The following is a 15,880-nucleotide window of genomic DNA, read 5'->3' as shown; positions in this document are numbered from 1 at the left end:
AGGTATTATGCTAAGTGAAATGTCAGAGAAAGGCAAGTACTTTATGATATCACTTATATGTGGAATCTAAAAAATACAACAAACTAGTGAATGAAACAAGAAAGAAGCAGACTCACATACATAGAGAACAAACTAGTGGTTACTTGTGGGGAGAAGGAATGAAGAGTGGGAATACAGGCATAGAGGAAAGAAAGGGTTATCGTGGAATCACATGAAATCATGTGTGTGAAACTTTCGAAAATTGCAAAGCACTACAGAATTTAAAGACTCTTTCATTCAATCTAAAAAAAGTACTCTGGTAAAACAAAAAAGATAGCTTGCCAATGAAAGTTGTATGGTCTTAAACAATCTCATTTTGGGTGAAGAGTCAATTCAAAGTTACAGTCCTATCAGAACTTTCCCCTCCTCACTCTTGACTTCCTAAGATGGCCTGTGGGACCAAAGGGGAGCTTTGAGGCAGTGGCCAGAGGAGTCTTAGGTCTGTGTGCAGAGCTGTGAGCTATAGCCTAGGTCCTCATTGTCCTTCGCAGCCATGTCCCTAATCATACCTGGTCACCAGGGCCCGGTGTCAGCTGCTGAGGTTGTTGACTGTCAACTCATAATCTGTTGTTTCAGTACCTTGAGACTCTTCCGTCTCACCTTCCCATCCCTGCTCCTCTCATCAGCTGACTGGGAGCACCTCAGCTCTTGTTGGGGTTTTCAGCTTTGCCCATCCTTGGGGGTCTTAGCCACATTCTCCAGCCATTACCTGCATGGTTCTCATGCTACTTTCTTCTTGCCTGGCAGAAGGCATAAGAGAAGTCTGGGTTTTTGGCACACCATCTGCAAATTGTGGACATGCAGCAGCACCATTTCAGATTCCTTATTCTCCCTAATACAGCTGTCTTTTCCTAAGCCCTGATCAATGTGAGACTTCTGCCAGAATTGGGCAGCCTTTCAAGCTGGGCCAGAGACAGTGGGCTTCAAGATTCCTTCACACTTAGCTGGATATTTCTAATCTCCTGCCTCAGGCTTAGATCCCCAAAGTAGGAAAATATAGATAACGTCCATGCTGACCACTTATCCTACCTCTTTCCCTGTGAAATTTATTTTTATCTCCCAATTCCCATTCTTTTTTGGGTTTTAGCGTAAGGCTAAGTGAGTTGTTTCCTGGCTTTTCAGATTAGATTGTCAGTCAATCTCATAAGGGCAGAAACTGTTTTGTTCATTTATGATCTGCAGTATCTATCATAGTGCAAGGACATAGAATAGAAACACACAAAAAATGTGCTAAACAAATATTGTTTTCTTTTAAAAGATATTTATTTATTTGGCTGCGGCAGTTCTTAGTTGTGGCACATAAACTCTTACCTGCAGCATGTGGGATCTAGTTCCCTGACCAGGGATGGAACCCAGGCCCCCAGCATTGGGAGTGCGGAGTCTTAGCCACTGCACCACAAGAGAAGTCTTGAACAAATATTTTTAATCTGCCTTTACCCTAAATAGACATTAAGATCAGGAGGCCAACAATGACATTTTATAAATCCCTGTATTCCTTTATTATGCAAGGCTTTGGAGTAAGTTCCTGGCCCCACTATTCATTTATTCAACAAATACATTTTGACTGCATACTATGTGTAATGCACTGGGCTTGCTATTGACAATACAGGAGTAAATCCTTTAAAACGTTTTTACTAGACATCAAACACATCCAAAAAGTTGATAACATATATGTAAACTGAAAAAAAAATGTAAAGGGTAACATTTTATCCTTTAAACCTTGGTAATTTCAGTGGTAAATCTTTACCTAGTGAAGAAAACAGATTGAAGGGGGACAGAAATAGATCCCTGGAGACCAGACGTGAGGCTATAGCAGACTTGGGCAGATAGACGTGGGATTTGCTGTACTGGGGCAGAGGGAGAAGGAAAGGGAAGGTTGAGCTCAAGAGATGTTTAGGTGGAAAACAGTACTTGATGGACTGTTACTCACTAGTTTCATGACCTAGATAAGATCCAGCCTTTCTGAGCCTTCGTTTCTGCATCTGTAAAACAGGTTAGTAATAACTATAGTTATTTGTATCCCTAACACCTAGCACAAAGCTTAGTATACGATTACACACACGAAAATCATAGCTACTGTTTTCTTTGCTGTGAAAGCTTCATAAATGCTGGCAGAATATTTTCTTGGGGCTGCAACCTGCTTCCTTTCTCTAAGGAGAAAATTATATATGATGGTGCCTTCACCAGAACAGACGCCCATTCTCCCCAGGCAGCAGGGCAGTGCAGGTCACGGTGAGAGTCTGACACAGCCTCAGCCCGGCTCCAGCCCCGGCCCCGGCCCCGGCTCCGCCCACAACCTTGCGAGCTTTGTCCCCCCGCCCACAACCTCTCGAGCTCCGCCCCCGGAACCTCGCGCGTCGCCGCCGCCGCCGCGGCGCGCGCCGCGCCCCGCCCCGTCCCTGGTGCTGACGTCCGGGCCAAACGGGCCGGGCGGGCGCCGCCGAGCCGTTTGCTTCCGCGGGCTCCGGGGTCGCTGGGGCCTCGTGGTGGGGCGGCTCTGCGGGGCTCGGCCCGCTTCCTCGCCTCCCCCGTGCCCTCTCGCGGCACCCGGCGGTGTCTGCGCTTCAGCCGGAGACCCAGAAAGAGGGTGAGTGTTGGCGGGAGCGAGATGGGGCCGCCGGGCGCGCGCTCCGCTCTCCCGGGCATTGTCTGGGCGGGGGCGGCGCGGGCACGTGCGCGCCCCTCCCCCACCCCGCCTGAGGCGCCGGCCCCCTGGCTGAGGGGAGGGAGGGGGCGGGTAACTGTGGAGGGGAGAGGCCCCGGAGGAGGAAACTGGGTCCTGGGTGAGTGTGTGTGTCTGGGGAGTCTCCGCAGCGGGAACCCGGAATATGGGTGTGAGGGGGTGTTCTTTCTGAGGGGCACCGCGCTTTCTGAGAGGATATGGGTTCCCTGGGCCCCAGTGGCGGGAGCTTTTAGGATGTTAAACCTGGTGGCCTGCAGTGGGATTGGCGACGAAATTTGGCCCCAGCACCGGCAAGTTGTGAATTTATCAGCAAGAATCCTGGAATCTTCCTCCAACCTGTCGCCTTCCCTATCGTTCCTCTCCGCCTTGAAGGATGAGTAGGATTTAGAAAGGTGGAGGATATTCCAGGGTTGGTGCCCGCGTTAAAGCATCAGAGCAGTGAGACAGCGCGGGGTTGGGGTGAAAAGCTTGGGAAAATGAGTACTTGGGAAAAAGAAAGGCTGGTTTGGTGGGTTGTGGCCAGATTGCAGAAGACAGGTTTATCTCATAATCTTTTTTTTAATGAGTGTAATTATGTTAAAAAAAAATAGAGGTGGAAGAAAATATCACCAGTAATTCTACAACCCTGACTCCTCATTCTTAGAATTTTGATGTTTGCTTGTATTTTCTTCTAAGCTTGGAAGTGTTACCATTTTGCATTCCCTTTTCTCGTTTACATGTTAAAATGCAATGTAATGTTATGTACTATTTAGCAATATAATTTACTTTCTTAATGAGCAAGGAGCAGGCATTCAGAGAAAAATTTAAAAATAGGGAAAAGAAAAATGAGGAAAGGTACCTATAGTTTTATTGTGTGGAGTTATTATCATTGAGTGTATTTTCAGTTGTGGATGTTCTTTCAAAGATAGGAGCAGGTGAAGCTGTTCTTAGGAATTTCATTTTTATGAGAATTCTTGAAGGTTTTAAGAAGGAAAGCATAATCTGACTGCTGTGGGGAGGAAGAGGACAAGAGTGGAAGCTGGAAGGTCGGTTAGTTTACAGTACTTTGGACTAGGTCCATGGTTTGGAGATGGAGGAGAGTAGAAAGATTAACATATTTTGGAAGTAGAATCAACAGGACTTGGAAATGAATTGGTAAGGGAAAGGGAGAACTCTGCTTTTTGATACTTGTTTTGAGCAACTTCGAGTAGATGGCAGCATTCAACTGAGAAGAATGAAAGAGAGCAGTTTGAGGTGGAAGAAATCATGAGTTCTCTTTTGGGTGTATTAAATTTGAAATGTATGTTAGATATGAGGTCGGTATATTGAGGAGGCAGTTGGATGTACAGGTTCGGAGCTTCCAGAACAGAGCCTAGAGTTGGAGATAAAAATTTGGGAGTACTCAGTATATAGATGATATTCAAAGTTATGAGATCACCTGAGAGCACTTTATGGCAAATAGATGGGGAAAGAGTGGCAGACTATTTTTTTGGGTTCCAAAATCACTGCGGATGGTGACTGCAGCCATGAAATTAAGACACTTACTCCGTGGAAGAAAAGTTATGACCAACCTAGACAGCATGTTAAAAAGCAATAAAGGTCCGTCTAGTTAAAGCTATGGTATTTCCAGTAGTCATGTATGAATGTGAGAGTTGGACTATAAAGAAAGCTGAGCGCCTTAGAATTGATGCTTTTGAACTGTGGTGTTGGAGAAGACTCTTGAGAGTCCCTTGGACTGCAAGGAGATCCAACCAGTCCATCCTAAAGGAGATCAGTCCTGGGTGTTCATTGGAAGGACTGATGTTGAAGCCGAAACTCCACAATACTTTGGCCACCTGATGCGAAGAACTCACTCATTTGAAAAGACCCTGATGGTGGGAAAGATTGAATGTGGGAGGAGAAGGGGACAACAGAGGACGAGATCACCAACTTGCTGGACATGAGTTTGTGTAAACTCTGGGAGTTGGTGATAGACAGGGAGGCCTGGCGTGCTGCAGTCCATGGGGTCACAAAGAGTTGGATACGACTGAGCAACTGAACTGAGAGAGCACTTAGGTAAAAACTATATAGAAAAGTGAATAATTGAGTGAGGCTCAGGCATTCTAATGCTTGAAGATCTTATAGAGGAAGAAGATTGAGCACAGGACAGAAGGAATAGCCAGTGAGGTAGGAAAAAAAGCAGAAAACTAGTATCATGGGAGCCATGAGAAATAAGTTTCTGGTCCACAGAGTCTTGGTTCCTCAGTGCTTCTGAGATGTTTAATGAGGTGCTCACTTGGATTTGGCAACACAGAGGTTATTAGTTTGGTCATTGGTGTTACTAACCAAACTGGAAGTTGGAGATGGAAACAGATGGAAGTAATTGAATGGGAGTGAGGAAGAGAAGACAGTGAGTGTCAATTAGGAGCAAGTGTCCCTTGTTCAACACACCATATTTTCATCTCTCCCCAAACTAAATTATCTTGATAGTTGAAAATGGTGTCTTGTTTCATGTTTCATTCCTTTATTACTAATATGTTTGAACATTTTTTTCACTTTTATTGACCATTTGTGAATTTCTCTTCCTGTCCTCTGTGCATCTTTTTATTTGTGCTTGTCTTTTTCTAATTGATTTTCTAATTATCAGAAGCTCTGTAGATTCTAAAAATATGTAGCCTGGTGTAGAGCTTACAGAATTGTCCCCCTTATGTGTCTCCCCTAGAATAAATGAATTTATTATCTGTACTCCATCAGGAAGAACATAGTTATTAGTGGAAAAACCATACTTAACCATTTAACTTTTATGTATACATTTTTTCAATTGTAGTAAAATACCCAACATAAAATTTACTACTGTAACCATTTTTCACTGGTGTTAAATACTTTCATACCATTGTGCAGCCATTACCACCATAGATCTCCACAGCTCTTTTAATCTTGTAAAACTGAAACTCTGTACCCACTAAACAATATCTTCTCATTTCCCCCTCACCCCCAGCCTATGGCAGTCACCATTCAGCTTTCTGTCTCTGTGTTATTGACTGCTCTGAATATCTCATATAAATGGAAACAAACAGTATTTGTCTTTTTGTGACAAGTTTATTTTACTTAGCATAATGTCCTGAAGGTTCATCCATGTTGTAGCTTATGTCTGGATTTCATTCCTTTTTAAGGCTAGATAATATTCCAGTGTCTGTATGCTTGTTCTTACTGTTCAGTCGTGTATGACTCTGAGACCCCATGAACTGTAGCCTGATGGGCTCCTGTGTCCATGGGATTATCACAGAAAGAATACTGCAGTAGGTTGCTATTTCCTACTCTAGGGAATCTTCCCAACCCCGGGATCAAACCCTCTTTCTTGCATCTCCTGCATTGGCAGGTGGGTTCTTTACCACTGTGCCACCTGGGAAGCCCCCTGACTATCTTCTAGAGTTTGCTGAAATTCTTGTCAGTTGAGTCCTTGATACTATCTGATTATCTCATCTTCTGCCTCCCCCTTCTCCTTTCTCCTTCAGTCTTTCCCACCATCCAGGTCTTTGGTGGCCAAAGTATTGGAGCTTCAGCATCAGTTCTTCCAATGAATATTCAGAATTGATTTCCTTTAGGATTGACTGGTTTGGTTTCCTTAGAGTCTAAGGGACTCTAAAGTGTCTTCTCCAGCACCACAGTTCAAAATTATCAGTTCTTCGGCTCTCAGCCTTCTTTCTTACCAAACTCACATCCATACATGACTGCTGGAAAAACGATAGCTTTAACTATGTGGACCTTTGTCAGCAAAGTGATGTCTCTGCTTTTTAACATGCTGTCTGGTTTGTCAGAGCTTTCTTCCAAGGAGCAGGCGTCTTTTCATTTCATGGCTGCAGTTGCCATCTGCAGTGATTTTGGAACCCAAGAAAATAAAACCTGTCATTGCTTCCACTCTTCCCCCCTTCTGTTTGCCATGAAGTGACAGGACCAGATTCTCAGTTTTTTGAATGTTGAGTTTCAAGCCAGCTTTTTCATTCTTCTCTTTTACCCCATCAAGAGGCTCTTTAGTTCCTCTTCATTAGTTCCATACCATTAGAGTGGTATAATCTGCATATCTGAGGTTGTTGATATTTCTCCTAGTAATCTTGATTATTCCTGCTTGTGATTCATCCAGCCTGGCATTTCACATAATGTACTCTGTCTATACGTTAAATAAGCAGGGTGACAATATACAGCTTTGTCGTACTTGTTTTCCTAATTTTGAACCAGTCCATTGTTCTATGTCCAGTGCTAACTTCTCTTCTTGACCTGCATACAGGTTTCTCAGGAGACAGGTAGGGTGGTCTGGTACTCCTGTCTCTTTAAGAATTTTCCACAGTTTGTTGTGAGCCACACAAAGACTTTTGTTTAGTTGATGAAGCAGAAGTAAATGTTTTTCTGGAACTCCCTTGCTTTCTCCATGATCCAACGGAATGTTGGCAATTTGATCTCTGGTTCCTCTGCCTTTTCTAAATCCTGCTTGTACATCTGTAAGTTCTCAGTTCACATCTTGTTGAAGCCTAGCCTGAAGGATTTTGAGCATTACCTTGCTAGCATTTGAAATGAGCGCAGTTGTGAGGTAGTTTGAACATTCTTTGGCATTGCCCTTCTTTGGGATTGGAATGAAAATTGACCTTTCCCCTTTGTCATGACAAGGCTGTGATCCATGAAGGAGCCATATGTACGTCTGTATGTACCACATTTTATCTATTCATCTATTAATGAACTTGTTTCCATCTTTTGGCTCTTGTGAATAATACTCCTAGGAACATGGGTGCAGAGATACCTGTTTGAGTCCCTGCTTTCAGTTTTATGGGCTATTTACCTTGAAGTGGGATTGCTGGATCATACAGTAATTCTGTTTTTAATATTTTGAAGAACCTCCTCACTGTTTTCCATAGTAGCTGCCCCATTTTGTATTTCCACCAGCAGTGCACAAGGGTTCCAATTTCTTCACATTCTTGCCAACACTTTTCTGGTGGGTTTTATTTATTTTCCATTTATTTATTTTTGATAGTAGCCATCCTAATGGTGTTAGGTGATAATCTCTGTTTTTGATTTGCACTTCCCTGATATTAGTGATGTTGAGTATCTTTTCATGTGCTTATTGGCCATTTGTATATCTTTGCAGAAATGTCAATTCAAATTCTTTTATCCATTTTAAAACAAGCTTTGTATTTAGGTCTTTGATCCATTTCGAGTTAATTTTTGTTAATTGAGGCATTACTAAAGGGTCCAACTTCTCTTTTTTTCTTTTGCATATAAATGTCCAGTTTTCCTAGCAATATTTGTTGAAAAGCCTTTTTTCCCCCCGACTGAATGGTCTTGGCACCCGAATCAGAAATCATTTGACCATATATGCAAGAGTTTATTCTGGGCTCTCTATTTTATTCCATCTGTTTATATATCTGTTTTTATGCTAATACCATATTGTTTTGAGTACCACACTGTGGCTTCTGTTAAGTTTTGGAATCCGGAAATGCGAGTCCTCCAGTGAGGACTCCAGTTTTGTTCTTTTTCAAAATTGTTTTGATTATTTAGGGTCCCTTGAGATTACATATAAATTTTAGTGTGAGTTTTTCTGTTTTTGCAAAAAATGTCTTTGAAATTTTGATAGGGATTGCATTGAATTTGTAGATGGCTTTGGGTAGTATTGACTAATAATATTAGTCTTCCAATCCACGAAAATGAAATGTGTTACCATTTATTTGTCTTCTTTAATTTCTTTCACCAATATTTCGTAGTTTTCATTGTGTAAGTTTATTTTCTTGGTTAATTCTAAGTATTTTATCCTTTTTAAAGCTTTTATAAATGGAATATATTATAATTTCTTTTTCAGTTGTTGATTATTTGTATATAGAAATGTAACTGATTTTTATGTGTTGACTTGGTATCTTGCTTTTTGCTGTTCATTTATTCTAAGTTTTTTGGTAGCATCTTTAGGGCTTTCTACATATAAGGTCGTGTCCCCCTGTATTAAAATTCCCTTATATTCATTCAGTGAATACACTATAATTTGCTATGGACTATTTCCAGTTTTTTTAATTATAAAATATACAGATAGAGGAGAACTAATACTTAATACTTTTAAGTTTTAAATCTGTAAGAACATCCCATGTATGTGTGTCACCAGGCTTGAGAGTCTTTCCTTAGGATAGATTCTCAGAAATACTTGATCCTCTTCTCTCTTTTCATTCAGTCATAGAGAATAGAATTCTTCACTGCCATCTCCTTAAATTGGCCCCAAGCTCTCTGCCTTTAAACCTGCCCCCGTTTCAGCCTGTTTTCTACACTGCTGTTGAATGGAGGGTGAGAGTCAGGTTCGGTGCACTTTTCCCTTATAGAAAATATAACTTATGCAGCAGATTGTTTCTATAGTAACTGTTGAATGGGAGTTAGGAAGAAAAAGATTCTTGAAGGCTGGGGTGCACTTCATAGATGAATTGAAGGGTGAATAGCGTTTCAGTAAGTGGAGAGAAGGTAGGGATGAAACATGAACCTGTTGGAAGGTAATAAGGAGAAGTTCAGGCATGTGAACTTTGATGACTATAGACAAGGAGAGGTAGAAGAACTAGTTCTACTAACCAAGGATTGTTTATTCTGTTGATCTCAAGAGTGAGTTTGGGGTAAGTGTGGGAAGAGACCTGTTCTGTGGTGGTAATGAAGGCTGATGGTGACCAGAATGCTGAGCAAGCAGGGCCTTAAACTTTATCTGTAATGTTTTATTTACAGAATTCTGCATACATTGGTGATTGTTATCTATTTTGTTTTTTAATTAGTTTATTGGAGAGTATATATCCTTTTTTATTGAGATGTAATTCACATTGGACTATAACTTGCCAGGCCTTTGTCCAGGGGATCTTCCGGACAAGAATACTGGAGTGGGTTGCCATTTTCTCCTCCAGGGGACCTTCCTGACCCAGGGATTGAACTTGTGTCTCCTACATTGGCATGCAATTTCTTTACTACTGAGCCACCTGGGCAGGCCTGTGCAACCATTACTATCATCTAATTCCATAACATTTTCCTGATTGCAGGAAGAAGCTCCATACCTATTTGCAGTCAGTCCCGGTTCCTTCCACCCCTCCTCCCCTGGCAGCCATTTTCTGTGTCTAGGGATTTGCCTGTTTCTGGGTATTTCCTGGAAATATTGGATTGGTGCAAACATAATTGCACTTACGGACTGTGAATTTTGAATCAAGGCTCAAACACATGTTTATTAATCAAAATAGGAACCATTATAGTCAACACACTTTTGCCAGTGAGAAATAAGTTGGCTTATTCCTGTAGTGTAAAAATCTGTTCTTTGGGAACAGACTTTTGGACTGTGGGAGAAGGCTAGGGTGGAATAATTTGAGAGAATAGCATTGAAACATATATATTACCATATGTGAAATAGATGACCAATCCAAATTCAATGTATGAAAAAGGGCACTCAAAGATGGTGCCCTGGGACAACCCAGAGGGGTGGAATGGGGAGGGAGGTGGGAGGGGAGTTCGGGCCTGGGGGACACATGTACACCCATGGCTGATTCATGTCAATGTGTGGCAAAACCCACCACAATATTGTAAAATAATTAGCCTCCAATTAAAATAAATTAAAAAATCTGTTCTTTGGGATTTGATGAACTCTTGGAAAGCATTTTTTGCCTCCTCCTGGTTGTGGAAACATTTTCCCTGCAAAAGCTTGTCAAGATGCTTGAAGAAGAGTGGTAGTCAGTTGATTAGAGGTCAGGTGAATATGGCAGATGGGGCAAAACTTCGTAGCTCATTTGGTTCACCTTTTGAAGAGCTGGTCATGCAACGTGTGGTCAGGCATTGTCATGGAAAAGAATTGGGCCATTTCTGTTGACCATTGCTGGTTCAGGGATTGCAGTTTTCAGGTGCATCTCACTGATTTGCTGAGCGTACTTCTCAGATGTAATAGTTTCGCTGGGTTCAGAAAGCTGTAGTGGATCAGATGGGCTGCAGACCACCAGTGACCATGACCTTTTTTTGGTGCAAGTTTGGCTTTGGAGCTGCTTTTCTTGATCCAACCACTGAACTAGTCATTGCCAGTTGTCATATAAAATTCACTTTTTGTCGCATACCACAATCCGATTGAGAAATGGTTTGTTGTTGTATAGAATAAAAGACGACACTTGAAAATCAAGTTTTTTTGATTTTTGGTCAGCTCATGAGACACCCACTTACTGAGTTTTTTCACCTTTCCAGTTTGCTTCAAATGCTGAATGACTGTAGAATGGTTGACATTGAATTCTTTGTCAACAACTTGTGTAGTTGTAAGAGGATCAGCTTTGATTGCTCTCAGTTGGTCATTGTCAATTTCTGATGGCTGGCCACTATACTTCTAATCTTCAAGGCTCTCATTTCCTTTGCAAAACTTCTTGAACCACCAGTGCACTGTACATTTGTTGGCAATTCCTGGACCAAATGCATTGTTGATGTTGCGAGCTGTCTGCACTACATTACGACCTATTTTGAACATGAATAAGAAAATCACTTGAATTTGCTTTTTGTCTATCATCATTACCATAGTCTAAAATAAATAGAAAATACACAGTAATAAGTTATTAGCTAAAAAAAAAAGTGAGAAATGCATATTAAAATGATGAATAACATAACCACATTTATTTAAGAATGTATTCCAGTATCCAATGGCAAAATTCAACAATGAAAAACCACAATTACTTTTGCACCAATCTTATAATCAAATAAATGTGGCCTTTTGTATTTGGCTTCTTTCATTTAATTAGCATGGTATATTCAGAGTTGATCTGTGTCAGTACTTCATCCTTTTTTATTGCTTAAAAATCCATTGTATGACTGTTACCACATTTTGTTTATCCAGTCATCAAAGGATAGACATTTAAGTTGCTTCCCTTTTTTTTCACTGTTATGAATAATGTTGTTGTGAACATTCACAACATACAAGTTTTTGTATGGACATATGTTTTCAGTTCTGTTGTATATTTACCTAGGTGTGGAGTTGCTAGGTCACATAGTAATACTGTGTTTAACTTTTTGAGGAACTGCCAAACTTTTCCACAGCAGCTGCACTATTTTACATTTCCACCAACAATGTGTGAGGGTTCACACTGTATTCTTTATACATTTTTTGACAGCCTATATTTAATATTTGTGTGTGTTTAAATAGCTTCATTGAGGGACAGTTGGCATACCACAGACTGCACACATATAAACTGTATGACATGATAAGTTTTGATATATTTATGCATCTGTGAAAACATCACCACAGTCAAGATAGTAAACATATGCATCGTCCCCCAATTTTTTCTCTTGTCCCTTCATGATCCTTCTTTCTCCCTTCCCCATTGTTTCCTCATACCAGGACAACCACTGATCAGGTTTCTGTCATTATAGACTTGTTTGCATTTTGTAAAAATGTTACCATTGTAGTATATTCTTTTTTCTTAAGCTGGCTTCTTTTCCTCTGTATCATTTTGAGATTAATTCGTGTTGTGTTGCATGTAGCAGTTAATTCTTTTTTACTGATGAATATATTGTATGGATGTGTTGCAATTTGTTTATCCATTCACCTTTTAATGGACATTTGGGTTGTTTCTAGTTTTTGGCTGTTACAAATAAAATTGCTGTGAACATTTGTTTTTGTATGGACATGAGCTTTTATTTCTCTTGGTTAATACCTAGGAGTGGAATGGCTGGGTCATGTGGTGGTTTAGTCACTAAGTTGCGTCTGACTCTTGTGACCCCATGGACTGTATAGCCTGCCAGGCTCCTCTGTTCCTGGGATTCTCAGGCAAAAATACTGGAGTAGGTTACCATTTCTTTCTCCAGGGGATCTTCCCAACCCAGGAATTGAACCTGGGTCTCCTGCATTGCAGGCATGTTCTTTAGCGATTTAGTTACAAACTGCCAAACTGTTTTCCAGAGTAGTTTTACGATTTTTACCTTCCCACTACCGGTAAATGAAAATTCCAGATGTTTCACATTCTCTGTAGTTTTTTTTTTTTTTTTTTTCCATTATCTGTAGTTTTGTCTTTTCAGCATACAGAGAAGTAACAAGAAAACAGAAAAAGGCATAAAGACACCCATAATCCATCTCCCAGGTTAGTCCTTTTGGTATTTTCCTCCCCCTAAATGATGCATGTACATGGTTAGAAAATTCAGACATTGTAGTCAGGAGTAAAATGAAAAGCAAAACGACTGCCCAGAGGCAACTATTGTTATTCATTTTTTATCCTTTTTTCTAGAAAAATCTATACACCATCTACCAGCATTTGTGGGGGTAGAGGGGATCGCTCTGCTCTTTCTTCTAGTTTACATAGAAAGAAAGTATACAAACCATTTGCACCTTGGTTTTTTTCACTTTACAGTGTATTTTAGAAGTATTTCCGTATCAGCACATTCATTTTAACGGCTACGTTGCCAGACAGTTTTGCTATAAGAAAACACAAATTTGAACTTTCCTGGTGGTGCAGTTGATAAGAATCCCCTGCCAGTGCAGGGGACCACGGGTTCAATCCCTGGTCTGGGAAGATTCCACATGCCACAGAGCAGCTGAGCCCTTGAGCTGCAATTGCTGAAACCTGCATGCTCTAGTGTCTGTGCTCTGCAACAAGAAGAGCCACCACAATGAGAAAGCCCACGCACCACATTGAAGAGTAGGCCCTGCTTGCTGTAACTGGAGAAAGCCCACACAAAGCAGCAATGAAGATCCAGTGCATCCAAAAATAAATAAATATTTTTTAAAAAAAGAAAGAAGAAAACACGAGTTTGTTTTAATGCAGTTGATATGTTAGGGAACTATTTGAGTATAATGTGGATTTCACATTTCATATTTTTGTGTCTCATCTGCAGGAAATGCTAGGTAAATGCAAAAAAGTGCACCCTCCTGAGCTGAACCACAGCAGAAATATGCAGATCCCCTTCTAGGTACACACCTTAGATATCCTCCAGCAGCCTCAGTTTACTTATGTGTTATGAGCCACACCTATCCTCATCTGGTATTATTAAAGTTTTCCGTTGATTTCAGATTAGCCTCTTACCACTTCACGGTAATTTATAAGCTGTAACCTTTCAATGCTCACTTCCACAAGTAAAACTTAATTTCACAAGGTAAAGTGTCATATTGTAGCATTTCTATATTTCTTAACACATTTAATGTGTAAAACTGCTGCCATTTTTATCAGATTCCCTTTTTATTTGATTATCTTTTTTTTAATTAAATGTTGCTACTAAAATTTTTGAGCGTTGTGCCAAAACCCATTTTTCCCATAAGCCTTATGGTTTTCATCATGCAATTTTATGGTGTGATGATTTTTAGGAATGCATATGTCACATTACAGTGGAACTGATTTATTCCATAATATGTACATAATTTATTTTTAAACTTATTTTTGAAAATTGTGAAAATACATCATATATATATGCTAAAGAGCACATATAATAAGAAGGTATGTTTTATTTTATTTTATTTATTTATTTATTTATTTATTTTTTTAAATTTTTCAGTGGGTTTTGTCATACATTGATGTGAATCAGCCATAGAGTTACACGAATTCCCCATCCCGGTCTCCCATCCCACCTCCCTCTTCACCCGATTCCTCTGGATCTTCCCAGCCCAACAGGCCCGAGCACTTAACTCATGCCTCCCACCTGGGCTGGTGGTCTGTTTCACCACAGATAATATACATGCTGTTCTTTCGAAACATCCCACCCTCCCCTTCTCCCACAGAGTTCAAAAGTCTGTTCTGTACTTCTGCGTCTCTTCTTCTGCCCTGCATATAGGGCCATTGTTACCATCTTTCTAAATTCCGTATATATGTGTTAGTATACTGTAATGTTCTTTATCTTTCTGGCTCACCTCACTCTGTATAATGGGCTCCAGTTTCATCCATCTCATTAGAACTGATTCAAATGAATTCTTTTTACCGGCTGAGTAATATTCCATGGTGAAGAAGGTATGTTTTAAAGAAGACAAATAAGATATCAAATACATACTTAGCTACAACTGAGCTTAAGAAATAGAAGATCACTAATACTTTTGAACCTCCTTGTGTCCCTCTGATCATTTTATACTTTTTTGAATATCTGAACTATTTGATGAAAAAATGAAATTTTAAAGTGTTAACAGTCTGTGCCTCTGGTGTTGCTAATGTTGATTCCCTGGCTGACTGTCCTGCTTTCCTGAAAGTGCACACATAGCACGTACATGCATATTTGGGGGAGGATAATCTGTAAATTGATTTCTGTTTAAGGTTAATAAATCATAAGTTTGTCATTGTTATTTTTTTGGTAATAGCTTTCTTGAGATCTGATTCACATACCATAAAATTCACTCTTTTAAAATGTAAGTGTATTTTTTTTTAGTATACCTACAAAATTGTGCAACTATTGATATATCTAATTCCAGAAAGTGAATAGATAAATTTTTGTAAATAGGTAGATTTTCTAGATTTAGGCAGTGTTTATCTAAAGAAAAACCAATTTTTAAAAAATGTCTTACATTTTAAGGTACTAGTTTTCTTTCTAGAATCTCAGCTCCCAGTAGAAAGGTTTGAGACTTATCCCATAGGATTTATTGTCAGTTTGAAAGCTCTAGTGAAAAATCCCTGTTTAGTGAAGTGTGCAAGATTTGGGTTAATTTATATACGCTCAGTGACTATGTCTAGGAGTTTGACACAGTCTTGATCTGGTCCAGTTCCTTTCCTTTCCAACCTGGACTAAAGACAGATCTACACCCCCCCTCCCCCACCCCCTGTTTTTGGCTTCTCTTGGAAAGAAAACTTTTATGACTTCATAACTGAAACAAAAATTGTCATATGAGTTAGAATTACCACTTTAGATAATTCCAATGATTTTTGTCCAAAAATGGCTCTAAAGAAGTTACGGGGATGTTATATGGCCTACCTTCTGTCCACTTAAGAAGAATTCACCGTAAGTATCTCAAAACTCCTAAATATTCCAAATGGCTCAGTCTGGAGTTTGTCAAAGGGATGGGGTAAAGTAAAACCTCCCTCGGGCCAGCTCTCCAATTGTTACAGTAATACAATGGATAGAAGCAGGGCACCTATAATTTAAACTAGCTGTTTGATCTTAAATTCTTTTTCTTGTTACTTTGTAAGATTGGAGACAAGAGTTCTGTCATGAATGCATCCTGGGACAGACCTTATATAGCAATTTCTGTATCTTAAGCAGTTTTGTTTATAG

The 15,880-nt window shown here is 40.0% G+C and overlaps 1 protein-coding gene across 5 annotated transcripts in view; it reads left to right on the top strand.

Annotated features, from left to right (window-relative positions):
• Positions 1–2,419: 2,419 nt before the first annotated feature.
• YEATS2 (YEATS domain containing 2) overlaps positions 2,420–15,880 on the top strand; it is a 97,137-nt gene continuing 83,676 nt past the window's right edge. For 4 of the 5 annotated variants that reach the window (XM_065942994.1, XM_065942995.1, XM_065942996.1 and 1 more), the window contains exon 1: positions 2,420–2,626. The gene's annotated coding sequence lies outside the window, so the exon portion shown is untranslated. Of the gene's footprint in view, positions 2,627–12,715; positions 12,778–15,880 lie in introns of all 5 variants that reach the window. The other variant, XM_065942993.1, reaches the window with a different exon arrangement.

The sequence above is a fragment of the Muntiacus reevesi genome, chromosome 8, assembly GCF_963930625.1.
Source record: "Muntiacus reevesi chromosome 8, mMunRee1.1, whole genome shotgun sequence".
NCBI classification, from domain to species: Eukaryota; Metazoa; Chordata; class Mammalia; order Artiodactyla; family Cervidae; genus Muntiacus; species Muntiacus reevesi.
This window is presented reverse-complemented; position numbering and strand designations above follow the sequence as displayed.